The following is an 11,104-nucleotide window of genomic DNA, read 5'->3' on the forward strand; positions in this document are numbered from 1 at the left end:
TGCAACAATCTACGCTTCTATGTTGACCATGACTTCCCTCCTGAAACGCTTAAGAAATGTGATGAGTAGGCTGAACCCAAGAAAGGGCTGAAAAAAAAAACAAAAAAAAAACATTCAAACATAGTATCCTGTAAGGCTGCAGGTCTTCTATGATGATGGCTCCTGTCTGTTCCAGGACAGAGGTGATGAGGGATTTGGCTTCCGGAGGTTCTCAATTACTGTTGCGAGGTCCTCTGCTGCTATGGACCAAGAGGAGACTCCTGTCTACCAGGCAGGTGACGGGGAGACAGAGCAGCCAGGGTTAAGATCAGGAATCTGGTCCAGAGTGCAACCCAAGAAAAAACACCGCCCTCTATTTAAGGAAAAACTTGACGAATTTAGAAGGGGATTCCCCTTCGCCAAAAGACTGATGGCGTACAGTTGTTTTGCAAATTCAGATACGTTTTGATTCTTAAGGTTTATTCATTCAGTGTGAAAGGGTATCAAACCCAGCTAAGTAAATGAAAAGAGAAAACGGGCAGATTGTGCTCTTGCAAGAGAGACACCTCAGTCCGTCAGAAGACGAAAAACTAAAGAGCATGGAGTTTTGTACTAGGGATGCACCGAATATTCGGTAACCGAATATATTCGGCCGAATATTGCAAAAAAACACACATTCGGTATTCAGTGGAATAAGTTAAAAGCAAGGCCGAATAATAGTGGCGTGTTTTGATAACGCAATCAAATGGCATGCCGTGACGGGCGGAATAAAATCACGGTAGTGTGGTGATCCGTCCGTCACGGCACTCGCATTTGCGACTAAAAATAGTTTTGAGCGAGCAAAATAGGCTTAAATCATTCAGCACACTGTGCGAGCAGCCTACAGATTTCAACCAGCAGCAGAAACAAAAGGCGAATCCCACCGATTGTGGGTTGAACGGGGGTCACAGGCACAGACAGTAATGTTAATGTATTCCTGTCAAATACGGCGGCCATCGGCTTAACCGGCGACGGAGAAGTCGGTTCCAATAATATCCTCTTCTTGGTGTCATGACTGCCCAGAAGAACCTGAACAGCCGAGCCAGCCGAACACAGGTATGTGATATGTCAGAGGAGAAACGAGCCTTTCACATTTCTCTCTTTCTGGCAGTAACGGCCCACAAACCTCACCGCACTTTAGGGACTGTTCATTACTTATCAAGGGACTGTCAGGGGAGGAGGGTGGCTGGTTGATTTTTATTTTATTTATTTATTTTATTTCGATCCCCCCTATGTTAATCACTTATTGATGCTGTTTTTGAAGTATGAATAAGTCAATAAGTAATTTATTCCATTGAAATATCATTGATGTATTATAGAAAAGTGATTAATCTTTTCATAAATGACAAAAGGCACATCTGCCTCATTTTCGTTGTGGTATCGTGATACTACTCAGAACCATGGTATTTTCATTGGTATCGCACAGTGGGTCCCAATTTTGGTACCGTGACAACACTGATCTGGAAGGGGTTCATCTGCAAAAACTAATGAAAAACTAAACAATGATATTCGGTATTCGGTACTCGGTATTCGGCCAAGCGTTTAATAATATTCGGTTTCGGCTTCGGCCACAAATTTTCATTTCGGTGCATCCCTATTTTGTACTAATGATAGACCTGGACACATTGGTATGGAGCTACATTAGGGTCAAAAGTTTTGTACTTGAAAAAATAAAATTTGAAACTGAAAATTCATGTGTTGATCTTGAATTCTGAAAAATACAACAATGTATTCAAAATAGAAATAAGTGTATGAAACATTTTTTCAGGTTAAATATAATTTTGATTCACTTTTGTAATTCTTTTGAATAACAGGGCTCCAGACTAACTTTTTCCACTAGGAGCACCAGCACAAAGTTTAGGAGCACTATCTATATCGACACAACATATTCATAATTTTGTCTGTATTAACTGCATTACTGATAATTTAGCAATAAACACAGACAACCCTGCCTCTTAAATAATGTGTGCAGCGGCGCTTTTGCTCCATCATTGCATCTGTCCTTGCATAATTTATGCCTGATGCTGTTGTTGTGCTTAACCAGCGTTTCATGTTTGAAGTGTGTGGTCGAGTCGGCAAATTTAGTTTTCTCCACAAATTTCGGACCACACTGAGAGCAGTACATGCAGGACATCACTTTCTTTTCTTTACAATATCTCAACCACGTAAATTCAGTGAGCCATTCTTATCGGAAATGATAGGGCTTTGACTTTTTCGGTGCTGCGACATCACCTGCTGACTCGTCCTCTGAACTATCGTCGTCGGAAGTATGGGAAACTGGCACAGGACCGACAGGAGTTTCTGGATTATTTTTTCTTGTGAAAAACGAATCTATAGTTAGTTTCATAGCGTCACTTTATGGTCAAACGACACAGCACTTTCCACTCGACACCGGCTCTGTGACCCCTCTCTGTCTAACCCCGTGCACAGTGCACATGTACTAAAACTGCTGCACGTTGCTATGGTTACTGGCGCCCCCCCCCCCCCCCCCCCCCCCGCCTCGCAGTGCACATCCAGACACACATGACAGGCACACACACACACACACAGACTCTCATTTCTGCTCCTCCATGAAATGCAATAATAAAAAAAAAAAGAAAGAAAAAAGGGGAGAGGGGTGGATATGTAAGTTGCGCTGGTACTCCTAGTTAAAAAAACAATGTCGCACGGCCTCCAAAATGCAACCAATTAGGCGCAGTCTGGAGCCCTGAATAAATCATTTACTTTCACTTTTCACTTCCATATATATTTTAACATTTGAGGTCTTATTTTTTTTTCAGTTGCATGTTTTATCTTTTCAGATTCAGATCTTATTTTTTACAATTTCAAATCTTATTTTTTCAGTTTCAAATCTTTTTTTCAGTTTCAGATCTTTTTTTTTTTCAGTTTCAAATCTTTTTTTTTTTTTCAGTTTCAGACTTTTGACACTGATGTGGTGTGGGAGGCGTGGCATCAACTGAGAGGGGTGTGGAATCATGAGTGACAGTGCCTTCAGGGAACGTAGGAACTAAAAAAATTCTGACTCAACACTTATATACACCACTGTGGCGTCCGGTCGGTCCGGACGCCATCATCGCAAGCAAGGTGGACACTACGCTGCGTTAACAGTGCAAGTGGAAATCGGACATATCAGCACTTAAAATGTGGCTGTTGAACTGCAAAATCTGGCATAATTTAACGCTCTTAAACCACAATTGGTGCTCAGTACTGTCTAAAACAGATTTCTAAATGGAAGTTTGTCACTGGCATCAATTTTTACACTGCCAATCACATGAATATGGTGTATATAAGTGTTGAGTCAGAATTTTTTTAGTTCCTACGTTCCCTGAAGGCACTGTCACTCATGATTCCATACCCCTCTCAGTTGATGCCACGCCCCCGACGTCACATCAGGGTCAAAAGTCTGAAACTGAAAAAAAAAAAAAGATTTGAAAGTGAAAAAAAAAAAAGATCTGAACCTGAAAAAAAGATTTGAAAGTGAAAAAAATAAGATTTGAAACTGTAAAAAATAAGATCTGAATCTGAAAAGATAAAACATGCAACTGAAAAAAATAAGACCTCAAATGTTAAAATATGTATGTAAATGAAAAGTGAAAATAAATTATTTATTCAAAAGAATTACCAAAGTGAATCAAAATTATATTTAACCTGAAAAAATGTTTCATACACTTATTTTTATTTTGAATACATTGTTGTATTTTTCAAAATTCAAGATCAACACATGAATTTTCAGTTTCAAATTTTATTTTTTCTAGTACAAAAAGTAGCAAAAGGACTCCCTCACACTGTCCAACTTGCAATAAATCATTTATTTACGACGTTTCGGTACTAGACCTTCATCAGGCAAACAGATTTTTGTTCATGAGAAGCCATCTTAAATAGGGAGTGGTCGTTTCTCCACGACCAATCCCATTCCCACGCGTAAACACAGAGGGACAAAATCATCATCGGGTAATTAAACCACACAACACAAAGAGACAGTAAATAAACAACAAAACGCTTTGTGTGACATCAGTCTAAAGTAATCCCCACATGTCCAGAAGAGAAATACATAATATGTGAATCGATAATAAATAAATCAGTATTTCAAAATATTTTTTAGCAGATAGGTTTACATTCTAAGTTAAAAACAGACATATTTAATGAACAAATCTCCATATCTAGTACAAAAAGGCACATAATCGAAATATACATATAATAACAATGATCCAAAGTTCATTTTGTTAATTTTGAACTACACACACTTACAATGACAATAAATGACAAAACCAACACATTATGGCTGTGATCACAGAAATATATTTAGGAGCAACTCATCGTTCAAACCCTTGGGAGCCAATGTTTGGAGGGTATGAATCCAGTAAGCCTCACGTTGCTTTAGTAGCTTGTCATGGTCACCTCCCCTAGGTGGCAGGTTTACCTGTTCAATGCCACAGAAACGTAAAGAGGTGATATCATGGTGAGCATCATTAAAATGCACAGCCACAGGATAATCCCGGTCATTTCTACGTATAGAGCTTTTATGTTCACTCATCCTCTGTTTAAGTTTCCTAGTTGTTTTTCCCACATAAGCAAGACCACAAGGACAGCGTATCAAATAAATCACGTGTGTGGATGCACAAGTGATCACACTGTTGATGGAAAATAATTTGCCTGTGTGGGGATGGGCAAAATGGCTTGTTTTCATCGTGTTATTGCACTGCGTGCAACTACCGCAACGGTAGTTGCCGTTGGGGAGGGGGTGCAAACGTGTCTGCATTACTTGACTGGTTTTCATTTTATCATCAAAGTTGGCGCAGACCAGATGATCCCTTATATTTCTCCCCCTTTTATTTACAAAGAGAGGAGGATCCTTGAACAAGGAGGCAAGTTCCGGATCAGACTTTAGAATATGCCAGTGTTTTTGAAAAACAGATCTTATTGCGGTGGAGTGGGCAGAATACTGAGTGGTACACATAACGGAGAATTTCTTTTGTTTTATAGCGCTCTTTTTTAGCAACTCGGAGCGTGTCTTTTTGAGAGCCAATTCATATGCTTGATTAATCCACAAGGATGGGTACCCTCGCTGCGCAAATCTGTTCTTCATATCCGCTGCCTTCTCAATGAAGTCCTCTGTGGAATGACAGATTCTTCTCAATCGGAAAAACTGACTGATAAGAAGACCCTTCTTTAGGGGCGTGGGATGACAACTGGTGGCCAATAGTAAGGTGTTTTTATCTGTGTCCTTACGATAGATAGTTGTGATCAGAGAGCCACTGTTTTTAATAAACCACGTCTAAAAAACTGACTTTTTCATCACTGTAGTTTGACGTGAAATGTAAATTACTGTCGAAACTGTTTAGCAAAGTAATGAAATCTGCCAGTTCATCAGGATTTCCATTGTATACACAAAAGATGTCATCAATAAACCTGTACCATTTTACCATCCTTGTGGATTAATCAAGCATATGAATTGGCTCTCACAAAGACGCGCTCCAAGTTGCTAAAAAAGAGCGCTATCCACCTTATTTTCAAACACGGAAGTAAATAGTGATCAACTTCTGTTTTTTTTGTGCGTGACGTCCGGTCAGCCGCTTTCCCTCATGCTTTCCCTTACCGGAGCTAACAATCAATCAATCAATCAATCAATCAATCAGTTTTATTTATAAAGCCCAATATCACAAATCACAATTTGCCTCACAGGGCTTTACAGCATACGACATCCCTCTGTCCTTAAGACCCTCACAGCGGATAAGGAAAAACTCCCCAAAAAAAAACCCCTTTAACGGGGAAAAAAAACAGTAGAAACCTCAGGAAGAGCAACTGAGGAGGGATCCCTCTTCCAGGACGGACAGACGTGCAATAGATGTCGTGCAGAACAGATCAGCATAATAAATTAACAGTAATCCATGTGACACAATGAGACAGAGAGAGAGAGAGAGAGAGAGAGAGAGAGATGCAGGTAATGACAGTAGCTTACAACAACATTAATGAAAGTAATAATATTATAGTTATAGTTCTGGCTACTGTGGTACAATATGTTGAAAGTATGTATTAATATCTGACAGTGTACTTGTGTGACAATAGTCATATGTGTATAATAACAGTAGAAGTATGACTAATGACTAATGATGGCAGCAGCAGCAGGAGGCATCTGGCAGGACCACGGCAGCAGCACAACCACACACGTCACGCTGTCCAAGCACCGCTGCGGTATGAGTTAATCTGAGAGACAGTGGAGCACAAAGGCTCCGGAGAAGAAGCCGAGTTAGTGACATCCAGAATGGCCGAGTTAGCAAGATGCAGTAATAGGATGAGAGAGAGAGAGAGAGAGAGAGGGAGAGAGAGGGAGCCCGGTGTATTATAGGGGGTCCTCCGGCAGACTAGGCCTAAGTCAGCCTAACTAGGGGCTGGTACAGGGCAAGCCTGAGCCAGCCCTAACTATAAGCTTTATCAAAGAGGAAAGTCTTAAGTCTAGTCTTAAATGTGGAGACGGTGTCTGCCTCCCGGACCGTAACAGGAAGATGATTCCACAGGAGAGGAGCCTGATAGCTGAAGGCTCTGGCTCCTGATCTACTTTTGGAGACTTTAGGGACCACGAGTAACCCTGCGTTTTCAGAGCGCAGTGTTCTGGTGGGATAATATGGCACTATGAGCTCTCTAAGATATGACGGAGCTTGACCATTTAGAGCTTTATAAGTTAACAGTAGGATTTTAAATTCAATTCTGGATTTTACAGGGAGCCAGTGCAGAGAAGCTAAAACAGGAGAAATATGATCTCGTTTCTTAGTTCCTGTTAGTACACGTGCTGCTGCATTCTGAATTAGCTGGAGAGTTTTTAAGGACTTACTAGAGCTACCTGATAATAGAGAGTTACAGTAATCCAGCCTTGAGGTAACAAAAGCGTGGACCAATTTTTCTGCATCTTTTCGGGTCAGGATAGGCCTAATTTTCGCAATATTACGCAGATGAAAAAATGCAGTCCGTGAGGTTTGCTTTAAATGAGAATTAAAAGACAAATCTTGATCAAATATTACTCCGAGGTTTCTTACGGTAGTGGTAGAGGCCAGAGCAATGCCATCTAGAGAAACTATGTCATCAGATAAAGAGTCTCTGAGTTGTTTGGGGCCAAGAACAATAACTTCAGTTTTGTCTGAATTTAACATCAGGAAATTGGTGCTCATCCAATTTTTTATGTCTTTAAGGCAGTTATGGAGTTTAGTTAATTGATTACTTTCTTCTGGCTTCATTGATAAATACAACTGTGTATCATCCGCATAACAATGGAAATTTATAGAGTGATTTCCATCCAGTACGTAAGGATGATTCATTACGAACGTCAACAAATTGAAAACGATCAGATAAATAAGATTTAAACCAACTTAGTGCAGAACCTTTTAGGCCAATTAAGTGATCCAGTCTCTGCAGTAGAATTTGATGGTCAATTGTGTCAAACACCGCACTAAGATCTAATAAAACAAGAACAGAGACGAGTCCTTTGTCTGAAGCAATCAGAAGGTCATTTGTAATTTTAACTAGAGCTGTCTCAGTGCTATGATGCACTCTAAATCCTGACTGAAATTCCTCAAATAAATTATTATCCTGGAGAAAATCACACAGCTGGTCTGCGACTACTTTCTCAAGGATCTTTGACATAAAGGGAAGATTAGATATTGGTCTATAGTTGGCTAACACCTCTGGATCCAGGGTGGGCTTTTTTAGGAGAGGTTTAATTACAGCTACCTTAAAAGACTGTGGTACATAGCCTGTTAATAAGGATATATTGATCATATCTAATATATGAGTGTTAACTAAAGGAAAGACCTCCTTAAGTATCCTAATTGGGATGGGGTCTAAGAGACACGTTGATGATTTAGATGAAGAAATCACTGCGGTCAATTCTTGAAGAGAAATTGGGGAGAAGCAATCTAAATATATATTAGGTTCTACAGCTGTGTTTGAGGTTAGATAGGTAGGCCTACCATCTGAGGGCAGGAGGTCATGAATTTTGCCTCTAATAGTTAGAATTTTGTCATTAAAAAAGCTCATAAAATCATTACTGCTAAGGGATAAAGGAATACAAGGCTCAATAGAGCTTTGACTCTCAGTCAGCCTGGCTACAGTGCTGAAAAGAAACCTGGGGTTGTTCTTGTTTTCTTCTATTAATGCTGAGTAATAGTTTGCTCTGGCATTGTGGAGGCCCCTCTTATAAGTTTTGAGACTGTCTGTCCAGATTAAACGAGATTCTTCCAGTTTGGTTAATCGCCAATTCCTTTCAAATTTTCGTGATATTTGTTTTAACCTACGGGTTTGAGAGTTATACCAAGGAGCAAACTTTCTTTGCTTTGTTAACTTCTTTTTAAGAGGAGCTACAGAGTCGAGCGTTGTTCGCAGCGAGCCTACGGCACTATCAACAAAATGATCAATTTGGGAGAGGTTAAAGTTGGCATGGGAAACCTCTGTTACTGAAGGTATTGGTATTGAATTTAACGACGAAGTAATCTTTTCCTTAAATTTTGCGACAGCACTATCTGATAAACATCTAGTATAGTAACTGTTGCTGAGTGGCGTGTAATCGAGTAAAAAGAAATGAAAAGTAATCAGATAATGATCTGATAGCAAAGGATTCTGTGGAAAGACTTTTAGGTTATCAATTTCAATTCCATACGTCAGAACTAGATCGAGGGTATGGTGAGTGGGTTCATGTACACCCTGACTGAAGCCAATGGAGTCTATTAATGAGATAAACGTGGTAGCCAGGGAGTCATTATCAACGTCGACATGAATGTTAAAATCGCCTACAATAATAACTCTATCTGATTTAAGAACTAAACTGGATAAAAACTCTGAGAATTCAGATACAAATTCAGAATATGGGCCAGGAGCACGGTACACTATAACAAATAAAAGTGGCTGCGAGGTTTTCCAGGTCGGATGTAAAAGACTAAGAACGAGGCTTTCAAATGAATTATAATCTAGTTTAGGTTTAGGGCTGATTAACAGACTAGAGTTAAAAATGGCTGCAACTCCCCCTCCTCGGCCACTGCCTCGAGGAATGTGGGTATTATTATGACTGGGAGGAGTGGACTCATTTAGACTAACATATTCATCTTGACACAGCCAGGTTTCAGTGAGACTGAGTAAATCAATATGATTATCTGATATTAATTCGTTTACTAACACTGCTTTAGACGATAGAGATCTGATATTTAACAGTCCGCATTTAATTCTCCTGTTTTGTCTTTCTGTCACAGAAGAGGTTTTCATTTTTATGAGGTTGTTATGCACAACTCCTCTTTGTTTAATTTTAGATTTAAATAATTTAGGTGGTCGGGGGACAGACACCGTTTGTATAAAACTATGAAAACTATGGCTGGGTAACTGAACTAGAAGCTCAGAGAGGCGTTTAGGACTGCGTCTCCGAGTCCTGGTCTCAACTCTGGGTTGTCAGGGATTTAAATTACTAATAAAATTTGCCAGGTTCCTAGAAATGAGAGCAGCTCCATCCAAAGTGGGGTGAATGCCGTCTCTCCTAATAAGACCAGGTTTTCCCCAGAAAGTTTGCCAATTATTAACAAAACCCACATCGTTTGCTGGACACCACCTGGACAGCCAGCGGTTAAATGATGAAATGCGGCTAAACATGTCATCAGTGGTCAGATTTGGGAGGGGTCCAGAGAAAACTACGGAGTCCGACATCGTTTTTGCATATTCACACACCGAGGCAATATTAATTTTAGTGACCTCCGATTGGCGTAACCGGGTGTCATTGCCACCGACGTGAATAACAATCTTACTGAATCTACGTTTAGCTTTAGCCAGCAGTTTTAAATTTGATTCAGTGTCGCCCGCTCTGGCCCCAGGGATACATTTGACTATGGCTGCTGGTGTTGCTAACTTCACGTTCCTCAGAATAGAGCTGCCAATAACCAGAGTTTTATCCTCAGTGGGTGTGTCGCTGAGTGGGGAAAAGCGGTTGGAAACGTGGCTGGTGGTTAGCCGTGGGCTTCTGCTTGGAGCTGTGCTTCTGGCGAACCGTAACCCAACCTCCCAGCTGAACGGGAGTTACCGGAGGACAGTTAGCTTGTAACAGTGCAAGCTAATTTTTTTTTCAATTTTCAGTTGTTTATGTTAGTCAATCAGTTAGTTAGTTAGTTAGTTAGTTAGTCTGTGTATTTTGTATAGATAACCGTGCCCACATTTCCGTTATAACGGAAATTTATTCCCTCTAAACATGAATAAATCGCACGTCAATCATAAACTATGAACCAAAAAAGCACAATCTATCCCGAGTGAGACAAACTGCTTGATCCCCGTCACTGAGATCCGGCACCGGGCTAAGCCTCTCTACGTGAGCAGCTGAAGCTGCGGCATGCACCCTCGACACACAGACACACAGACGGTGCTTCTGCATGCCAGCCAAACGTGTGCGCACCTGTGAGAAATAAATATGTGAGGTGTACGCTGCTTTTCTATCTTTTTTTCCCTTTTCTTTCTTTCTTTCTTTCTTTCTGTCAGCAACATACACTCCTAACACAGGACGGGTTGTTTTAATTGACTGAGTTGATCATTAAGCCATATTGATGCGCGGATCGGCTCTGATAGCACCTGAATCAACATGTACGCATCAACCATCCAGCCGTTACAACATGATTGAGCTAGCAAAGCAGTTTTGTGTTGCTATGTGTGGTATTTATTCAGTTTTGGGAAATCACGATGTCTAGAAAGCATCAGTGGCTGCAGCTGACAGGGACAGCTAACGTTAACACTAGCAGCAAAGCTAACATCAGGATCGTCATCCGTTAAAAGCCTCCCGTTGTCGGATACGACATGAAACTACTCCAGTTAGCTCAATCATGTTGTAACTAAGACATCCGCTGGAGAAAATATTTTTTTCACGGGCCACTTTGTGAGTTTAGTGAGTTATTACAGACACGGCTAACGGCTAACAGCTAATGGTTAGCCCAGCTAACCTACGATAACCATGTTATTAATTACGCACAGAGAAAATACTAATGTTTGTTCAGTCATTGTGTTTATAGACTTTACAAACATCAGATTAGTCTAAACGGTGATATAGTGACGTGAAAAATGTGATATATACATA

At 40.4% G+C, this 11,104-nt stretch overlaps 1 protein-coding gene across 4 annotated transcripts in view; it reads left to right on the top strand.

Annotated features, from left to right (window-relative positions):
* LOC117259687 (EF-hand domain-containing protein D1) overlaps positions 1 to 11,104 on the top strand; it is a 66,928-nt gene that overhangs the window by 30,222 nt on the left and 25,602 nt on the right. The window lies entirely within an intron of this gene.

The sequence above is a fragment of the Epinephelus lanceolatus genome, chromosome 4 (assembly GCF_041903045.1).
Source record: "Epinephelus lanceolatus isolate andai-2023 chromosome 4, ASM4190304v1, whole genome shotgun sequence".
NCBI lineage: Eukaryota > Metazoa > Chordata > Actinopteri > Perciformes > Serranidae > Epinephelus > Epinephelus lanceolatus.